Genomic DNA, 9,675 nt, shown 5'->3' with positions numbered 1-9,675 from the left:
CGGCTCCGGCGCGGGCGACCCGGGCGGCGGAGGCCGCGAGCTCGCGGGGCCGTGCCCGGCGGTTACTTCGGCGAGCTGGCTGCGCTAGCTAGCGTGCTGCAGGACGGAGGAGCAAACAAAGTTGTCCGAGCGGGCTGTTTTGGTCCCGTGTGGGTGCAGGAAGCCAGGCCGGGAGATCCGCCCCCGCTGCGAGGGCTGCGGCCGAGCTCCGCGCGCTCAGCGCGGGAGGGGGCCTCTGCTCGCAGGGCCAGTTTTGTGCAATTGCTTAGGTCGCTGGAAGGCTGAGTGGTGACAAATGAAAAGGTGTTTGTATTTTTACATTATCTTTACCTTTTTATTTGCACTTTTTAAAAATAATCGGGAGGAAAGAAGAGGGTAAGGGACTGTAAAAGGCACGTCCCCGGTGCACATGGTGCTCAACGCTAAGCAGAAGCCAAATTTCAACTGAAAAAGTACCAACAGATACTTCACTCCTCGACCCCTGTAAAAGGCTATTTTCAAAAGTAGCTCAATCTATTACAGTTCAAAGAATCCATCTAATTTCTCACCATTGACTGAATGTAATTGGCTTTATCCAGGAGGGAAAAAAAAAGCAGCACTACGGGAGCTGAGGCGAGAGGATCACAAGTTCTACCGCAGTAGAATTTAGCCTCACCCTGTCTAAAAATAAAAGCTGGGATGCATCTCATTGTGAAAGCCCTTGGTTCAAACCCCCGGGGGGTGGGGGTGGGGCTGAAAACAAACTCGTGCCCTCGCTGGTGACCTCAGGATTAGGTGTTACAGTTGGACGTTAGCGAAGCCCCCTTAATATGTGTCCTGTAGGTGGTTTTAGCAATTTGTCCATTAGGCCAAAAATCTCTGGCCTCCCAGGATGAGCTGTATAGTTACGGGTCTGTCACCTAGTCCTGAAGCCTGGGCTACAGCCCAAGGCTGGAGGGCTGGAATTGCACCTAGCATGAAGTCCGTGATTGCAGTTCACATGGGAATGTAGCATCGCTGTCAACAAACACTTAGCAAGAGCCTACCATATGCTCTGCAGATTCAGTGATGACAATGCCCCAGTTCTCGTGGAGCTTACCAGAAGGACAGCAACAGCAACTAGAGTATACATTTTAAACTCTGAAACATGTGCAGAAAAAGCCTCTCTCACAAGGTAGCAGGAAAGGAGCCTGAGCCAGACAGATACCGTGCTGGCTATGAGCTCTCTGGCCCTCAGATGCCTTGCATGAAGGTGAAAGATAGGGGCTCCACCCCAGGAAGCTGGAGCAGTTGCATGTTAGTGAATCAAAACATGCTTTCCGCACAAGAAAGTCATTCTGAAAGCCTGAGAGGTTTATCTCCCTCCACTGGCCCTGGCCCTGCCCCACCTACACTGTGCCTCCAGCGAGGGGCTCCTCTGTGTCCTCCAGGGGACCCTGCTCCAGGAAGCAGTATTTCAGCAAACTAAAGGAAGAACTTCATAAGGAAACACACACAACTGCTCTTCTCTAGCAAAGGGAAATGTTGAGAAATCCACTTAGGCAGTTTCTAAAAAATTGATAGCCACCCACTTTCTCTTTGTTAGTAATTTCATAGCTTGGTCATAGAATTTGAAGGTCTGAGGAAGGCTCCAGACGGAGACAGCAAGTCCCTGAAGATAGGGACCTGGAGGTCACTTGCTTGAGTGCAGCCGCTGCAAAACTTGGGCTTTTGGAGGATAAGCCACCAAGGAGGAAATTCCTTCTCTTTTTCCATTGCCTCTGGAAGGTCGTAGACTCAGAACAAATATGGCACCTACTAGCTGGGACTAAACTCTGTGAGGCTCAGTATCGACATACTCCCCGACAAAGCATCCAGAATGCCACACCAAGCACTTAGGCTCATTTCAAAATGGTTTTGCTTCCTATAGGCTAAAAATAAATCCAGACTTTGATTTTTGCATTTATTTTATCCTTCCCTGTATTACAAGATACCACATAGCACCTGTCACCTTCGTTAAGCTTCGTTAACTCTTCACATCCTCTGTATGTTGCATATAGAAAATAATAAATATGAGCTGTGATTAAAAGCACAGAGTTGATAAATAACTGCCTCAACTCTGGGAAGCCTCGAGTTTCCAGGTTCCAGAGCTTTCTCTCCTAATATCTGGTCACCTTGGGCCTGAGTGTGACCCTGATTAGGAGCAAGTGTGTCCGAATGACCATACCGAGCCTTCTGGATTGGAGCCAACTGGTGTATAGATTCAGCAATGCAGATGCAAGGAATAAAGATTACTACAACAAGCTAAGCCAGCCGTGATGGTAAACAGCTGGGGATTTCTTTCTTGACTGAATTCGCCAGAGAGTACAAACTGCTACCATCAATTGCTGTTTCAGTTTCATTTGAAGATTATGTTATGTATCTCCTCCTCCTCTGCCTCATCCGGCCAAGAAAAGAATATGTGAACAATGAGATAGTGTGCTGTGGTAAGTACATACCTCCTCAGCCTGGTCTGCAATTACAGTTTCAAAGCTTCACACCTCACCCCACCATTTCTGGGGTTCATGGACCATAATCCTCTTTAAATTTGAAACCATGCCCCAGTGCAAACCATCTGTACCTTTCCATTTCTCAAATACACTGAAAACCATTTCTGGTTATCTAAAAGCAAATAAGGGTCTGATGTGTGCAGCAGTTAAATGCTGGATTTCTTTGCATGGAGCTCCCCAGAAATATGTACAATACTTTCTAGGCCAGAAAACACACACACACACACACACACACACACACTTGTGCACACAACTCCCAGCTTTATACAAAGCAAGCATCATCTTTGTTATCATCATTACAATCCCCCTCGAAAGACTGTTCGGCCCCCTTACCACTCTCACCCTGATCAGTGCTGCTCACAGGAGCCAAACTGTGGTCCTGGCAGGATGCTTTTTGTCTCCTTGAATAGAGGTGACAAGAAGAGTGGTGGGTCACTCAGCAATGACAGTGGTCCTGACTCCGCTGCCATCAGGGAATTGATGGCTCACATTTCTAGTTGCAGGCCTCACTCTCCCATGTGCCTTACAAACAGGGGCATAATGGAAAGATGACTGACAGGGAAACAGAGGTGGGAGTGGGGGTGGGGAGCCACGGTGTTCTCGGGCCCAAGAAACCAGAGAAGCACAAGGCAAGCCAGCAAAGGCACCCATCAGAGTCTCCCAGTGCCTTTATGGGACAGGGCACTGGGGAAGAGGAAGAGGAGAAAATGCTTCCTGTTATGTGAACCTGGATTTGAATCTATTCTGTCTCTCATTAGCCTTATTTTCTCATTTGCATATTGAGGGTAATAGGCAATAATGAAGCTGTATTTCACGTTATGTGAAATGAGATGAGAAGATATGGATTAAGATGGTGACGCATGGAGTCAAGCAGGATGAATGCCAATCAGAATAAGAAGGGAACAGATATCATAAAAGCCCTTTCTTCATAAAACATAGCCCCTGTAGAGAAGAATACTATTACGGCTTATGTCTAGATGTCCCCCAAAGCATCAGTGATCACAGGTGGGGCTTTTTCAGAGGTAGCCGAATCAAGAGTGTGTGATGGATTCATGGTGCAATGCTAGGATTAAGGGTACTAGGATTAAGCCTGCTAGGATGAAGGGTAGGTAATTACTAAATCAGCCCACTGATTGGTGTGACACCACCCTAATCACAGTAGCCTGCCTACAATATAAGAGGCAAAAAGAGGCTTGTCTTTTCTCTTGCTTGCTTTGCAATCTTCTCCCTGCCAGGAACTGCTGCTTCTCTTCACTGCCCCTCTGCCACCACCCTGCCTTGGAGCCAACTGATTATGCACTGAAACTCCTACAAACTGTGAGCTGAAGAAACCTTTCCACCTTTAACTTTGGGTGTTGGGGATTTTGTTTCAACAATGTGAGAGAGGTAGATACTATGAGCTAAGCAACTTCTGTTATAGAACAAGGAACTGATTTTGTAGGAGCATGGTTTAGAAAGACTTGGGCTCACATCGCTGCTACTTAGCAATTACTAGATTTTGTTAAAAGTACTGTACTCAGGGCTGGCCAGATAGCTCAGTGGATGAAAGCGCCTGCTTCAGCAGAGGGCAGTGGCCAGGATTTGATCCCCAGCGTGCCTTGATGGCCCCACCCCCAGGGCACGCTGAGACAGCAATTGAGACTGGGCATAGTGGCGCATACCTATAATCCCAGGGCGTGGGAGGCTGAAAACAGGAGAATAACTGTAAGTCCAATCTGGGTAGGGAGACTCTGTAGATCCTGTCCTAAATACATTTTTTAAAAAAGTACTATATTCATCTAAGTCTCAGTCACATTTATAAAAAGGGGGACAGTGGCAGTGCCTTCCTGTATCTTAGTGTTCTGAAGATTCAGTGAGCTAAGGGATAAAGTACTTAAAGGGGTCTTCAATATCTTAGATATTATGAGAAATTTAAAAATCTGATCTGGAGATATAAATTATGATACTTATGCAAAAATATTCACCCATGCTGGAGAGATAGCTCAGCAATCTAAGTGCCTGCCTGGCAAGCACAGGGACCCCAGTTTGATCCCCAGTACCACATGCTGTGCCAGGCCAGAACTCCAGGCATGCCATGCCAGCCCTGAAACTGGGCATGGTGGCACACGCCTATTAATCCCAGTGCTCCAGAGGATCACTAGAAGTCTGAACTGCATAGCAAGACCCTGTGCCAATAAAGAAGCAAACAAACAAATGTTCACCCAGTCCAGGTACGCCCAGGAATTTGCCCACATTCCCTTCTTTAAACCTCATGACAGAGTAATTATAATTGTCCCAAAGTTAAAACAGAGAGGGGCCAGGGTGATGGCTTGGTGGAATAAGCGCTTCCCTGACAAGCACAAGGACCTGAGTTCAATCCCTGGTTCCACAAAAAAAAACAGAAAATTAAGGCTGCTGGAATACGGACTGGACTTTCTGAGTTACTCTTCTAGGCCAGGCACTGCACTGGTTGATCTCTATGCAGTGTCTGAGATCGTTCACATTAGAGTGCAGAGATCTAAGTGTACGAGTGAGCTCTGAAGCACAACAAAATCTCACCGCAGGTTCCCATCCTTGAGCTTGGCCAACTCTAAATCCAGTGCTTTTGCCTGGGGAATCCATCTTTGTATTGTAGCTGGTACAGTGCTACTTTCTTAGAGGTACAGTATTTCCCAACCTGGGCAACCAAAGAAAGTTTCCTTACTTCTCTATGTCACCTGGTAACTTACGAATTTATTTTTTACCATCTTAAAGAAATAGCAGAGGCAAGCATAGCTGTCTCAGGGAAAGAGGGGGGCAGGTGTATTTGATCCTGTGTGTTGTGCTAATAAGGTTCATGTTGTTACACTCTCCATGAGCTGAAGACTGTTGCCTTCATGTTCTTTGTACAAATGCTTCCCAAGTGCACTCATGCAATTTCATGCAGTATATAAAAAAGCCTCTGCTAGCCCCAAATGTACTTAATTTAATTTGTACTAAAAATTTTCTAGAATGTTCTCAATAAATAAAGAGGAGAACATGGTTTGTTGGGAGACAACATACTCTATGCTCTACCTCCCTATCCCCGATTGTTTTCTCTGATGGAGGTAGGAGAAAAAAAGAGGCACACGGAATGCTGGACATCCACGATACATAGTGTGAGTATCAAGTAAATGACCTCAAGAAGAATATATTTCTGTCCTATCCCACAAAAGAATAATAATACTGTCAGCTAACAATTAGTCTGCTGATTATGTGCCCTGTATTATTCTGAATCATTACAGTCAGGACTTCTCTTAATATCCTCAGGAAACATGTGTGGCAGGTATTATATCATTCTCATTTTACACATAGGAGAAACCTGAAGCTCAGGGGTCACCTTGGCCAGTCATGGAACAGGACCAGGCAGTCTGATGTCATGGCCTAGGGGAAGGCCGCCATGCTGCCCCAGGGGAATCTTCCTGTTACAGTCTGCGCACATCATTTTCCTCCTGGGGAATGCTTCATCAGTCCAGTTCAGACAGAAGCCTGATGGATCTGGGGAGCACTCCTTTTGCCCCATTCCTTGGGGGATAAATCTGGTTGTGGACGTCTCAGTGTAGCCTTTCTTCTGCTGCCATAAGCAAGCGGAAGACACTGGCACACTTCCGAAGGACTTCAGATTCAGGTACGCACAGCAAACCAAAAACTCCTCTGGCAACAGACAACTCTGTTAATGTCAGAGCTGAGCGGAAAACTCTGATCTTCCTACTGAGTTTCCCGGCACTATTGAGTTCCAAAGCTGTCAATCCTGGAGGGCACTTGGGGACTAAATCTTACTCATTTCTGTTTCACCTTCGTTCCCCAAGAATTAAAGGGCAAAAGATTCGTGAAGCCTCAGGCTTGACATTTTACAAGCACCATCTCCTGCAATCTTCCCAGGAACCTGGGGAGGTGGCATGTTTTCTGTAGGGAGAGCTCAGAGACATGCACAGCTTGCTCAAGGTTGGCAGTTAATAAGTGCAAAAAACACCTGCACAGTGGGGCTGAGTCCAAGCCCTGCAGGCTTTTTTTTCCCCCCTAAGGAAAGCACTGCCTAGTATAGGCCTCCTGGGGGCTCCCCATAAATGTGTTTTGAATTGAGCTGGCTCCCTTTTATGAGCTACATCATTTCTAATATAAGTAAAACAATCTCCAAGTGAAGAAACATTGTGGTGTTTTATAGGATTCCTAAAAATTCGCAATCTATAGGAGTGCAGGATTCTAAATCTTACATCATGTCTCAAAGTAGAAACATTGTCCTGAAAAATGAGAAATGCTTATAGAACATCCAGCCTTCTCTTTTTCTTCGGTGAGTTAGTTCTGTCTTGATGGAGCCGATCGCACTTCGTCACATTCACGTCTGTGCTAAGGACTGACAGTGCCTCGTTAGTGGCTCTTTTCCACGGCACTATCTTCCAAGGTACAATTTTCCAAATATTTATATTTCTCCAATTACTCTGTGAACTTCTTGAAACCAGAGTGGTTTACTATTCACTGTTGGAACTCCAGAGCCTCAGGTGCTTATGAGCTACTTACGGGATACAGGGAAGAAAGAATGAACCGATGAACAAGAAATGTGTGCATTGTAGGAGTGTGAGAGGACTTGGGACAGAACTAGAGGACCCCTGGTTTGCAGCGTAATTGCATTACATTAAATCATGACTATCAGCAAGATCCCCGGGGAATGTTAAGCATAATGTGCTTTTTAATCTTTTCATTTTTCAGATGAAGCCATTGATTCGCAAGCAGGTGACCTTCCCAGCATTCCCTAGAAAGCGTGGATCCACAGCCTGATGTCCTGGTTCCTAAGGCTTTCCCACTTCTCTGCCTTTTCCCTCTCACATTTCCAGGGTAGCAAAAGACCCTCTCATCAGAGACTCCCCCCATGCAAAAGAGATTATACTCATCTTTGCATGGCGGTATCAAGGAACACCTATCTACAGGCAATCGTCCACAGTTTAACAACTGTAACAGCACAAAGCTTGGCACACTCAACTGACACTTCTCATTTTGGCAAGAAGACTGCACCTACAATACTTACCTCCTGCTTTTATTCCTTTTTCTCCATCTTCTTTGCCCCCTCCCCCCTTTTTTTTCCAACTTTGCAAAACCAATTAATCCTAAATTGTCCATTGCCCTCCCTCGCCCTTCCTAAAGATTTACTGTATAAAAGAACTGACTTTTTATGACCTTTGCACTAGGAGTCAATTGTGATACTTTCACAAACAAACTTCCCCCTTCCCAGCCCAGGGCAGCTGCGCAGCAGCCCTCCGCAGAGCTCAATGCCTCCTTTTGCAAAGGCCTCTAGTCACTGTTCTTTCCCCCTCGGACATTTTCAGAGCTATCACTGCCTCCTACATTCCTGAAGACATTCTCTAATGGATTAGGTTGGAACCCAGCTGACTCAGTCCCATTCCATGGCTATCACACAATCTATAACCTTTGCAATGGATGAAAGGATGAGGCCTAGTTCAGACCGCCCAGATCCGACCCCAACTCTGCCATGTGACAAGGCTTGTCATCTTGGGTAAATTATGTAATTTCTTTCTTTTTTTGATGGAACCGGGGATTGAACTCAGGCCTTTACACTTGCCAGGGAAGTGCTTATTCTACTGAGCCATCTCCCTGGCCCTTAAGTTACACAATTTCACTTTCATTACCTTTATAGAACTTCTTTTATAAGGTGTTGTAAGTTTAAGTGAAGTAACCCAAGCACAATGCTCAGCACAGTGCCTGGTACATAGTAAATGACAAATAAATGTTATATTAGCTACTAATGCTGGGATTTAACTTTGGTAGCCCCCCAAGATTTATAAACACAGCCTTTGTCTGTCATCAAGAGGCTCGTGTATACGCAAAGTGCAGTTTTCAGCACTGATGACATGCTGAAAGCACTCAAACAGAAAACAACACGTGTACTTTAAAGATGTGACCTGAAGGCCAAGGAAAGATAATTCGATGACTGTTCTTTCCCTCTGAGTTTTCTAAAGGCCAGTTAGATCTATTTTTATGAGCACTTTTCAAAGCTGCTGATCATCTGCTTAAGGAGAAAACAGGGCTCAGGGAGATAGCTCAGTAGAATAAGCGCTTGCCTGGCAGGTGCAGGGTCCTGAGTTCAATCCCTGGTACTGAAAAAAAAAAAAAAAAAGAGGAGGAGGAAACAATTGATAAATGATAGCTGTTTGTGACTTTAGCCTTGATACGGAAGCCATATGGGCCATGAAAATCAGCTCCTTTTCCTCCACCAAGACATTTCACCTGGTCTTCCTTGTGGCTAAAACCAACAGCCTGGGGCAAATGCGCTCTGAGGTAGCCAGGGCAGTAACATCCTATAACCTGGTGAGTTCTTTTTTATTTTTACATCAGTAAGACAACCAGCCCCAAATACCAAAAGGCTCCTGGTTCTGCTGCAGAGGCTACTGAGAAGCTATCTTGGAGTTATCAGTTGTGAATTGTACAGGGGATACTTGATACTATGAGAATCTGTCACACTATCCCATCACTGTTTTTTTATTATTTTTTTTAAATTTTATTTGTGTGTGTGTGTGTGTGTGTGGCCAGCTCAGCCCACCAGGGGGCGGGGCTGGCTGGCATGTGGTGCTGGGGGATTGAACCGCGGTCTCTGTGCTTTGCTAAGCTTGTTCTAAGTAGGCGCTTTAGACCACTGAGCCATCTCACCAGCCCCCCATCGCTGTTTTTTAAAATAATGATTTCAGTCAGATGTGATGTCAGACACCTGCGGTCCCACCTGCCTAGCAGGTGGGTGCAGGAGGATTACTTCTGCATATGTATGATTTTACCTGCAGTGTATCTGAGCTCATATACTGGTAGCTTAATTTTGTCAAATGTGGAACATTTCTCCAATTGCAAAAGGAAAATTGCCCACTCACTGCAGCATTTTCTTCTTAGCATATGCTATTGGTTAACATCTTTCTCAAATGTGAACATTTTGAATCACTCAAGGGGTTCTAATTAAACCCCCCCCCAAAAAAAAACACCTCCGCAATTGCTCGCAAACCTGACAGATGCATCCAGTTTCTGCTACCTGTTATTGTATTTTCTCAGGTTTCTTTCTTTCTTTCTTTTTTTTTTGCAGAACCGGGGATTGAACTCAGGCCTTTGTGCTTGCCAGGGAAGCGCTTATTCCACTGAGCCATCTCCCTGGCCCTCTCAGGTTTGTTTCTAAAAA

The 9,675-nt window shown here is 45.5% G+C and overlaps 1 protein-coding gene across 1 annotated transcript in view; it reads right to left on the bottom strand.

Annotated features, from left to right (window-relative positions):
- Asap1 (ArfGAP with SH3 domain, ankyrin repeat and PH domain 1) overlaps nucleotides 1-9,675 on the bottom strand; it is a 393,896-nt gene that overhangs the window by 293,626 nt on the left and 90,595 nt on the right. The gene's annotated exons all lie outside the window — the stretch shown is intronic.

This window comes from Octodon degus, unplaced genomic scaffold, assembly GCF_000260255.1.
Source record: "Octodon degus isolate 3935 unplaced genomic scaffold, OctDeg1.0 scaffold00062, whole genome shotgun sequence".
NCBI lineage: Eukaryota > Metazoa > Chordata > Mammalia > Rodentia > Octodontidae > Octodon > Octodon degus.
This window is presented reverse-complemented; position numbering and strand designations above follow the sequence as displayed.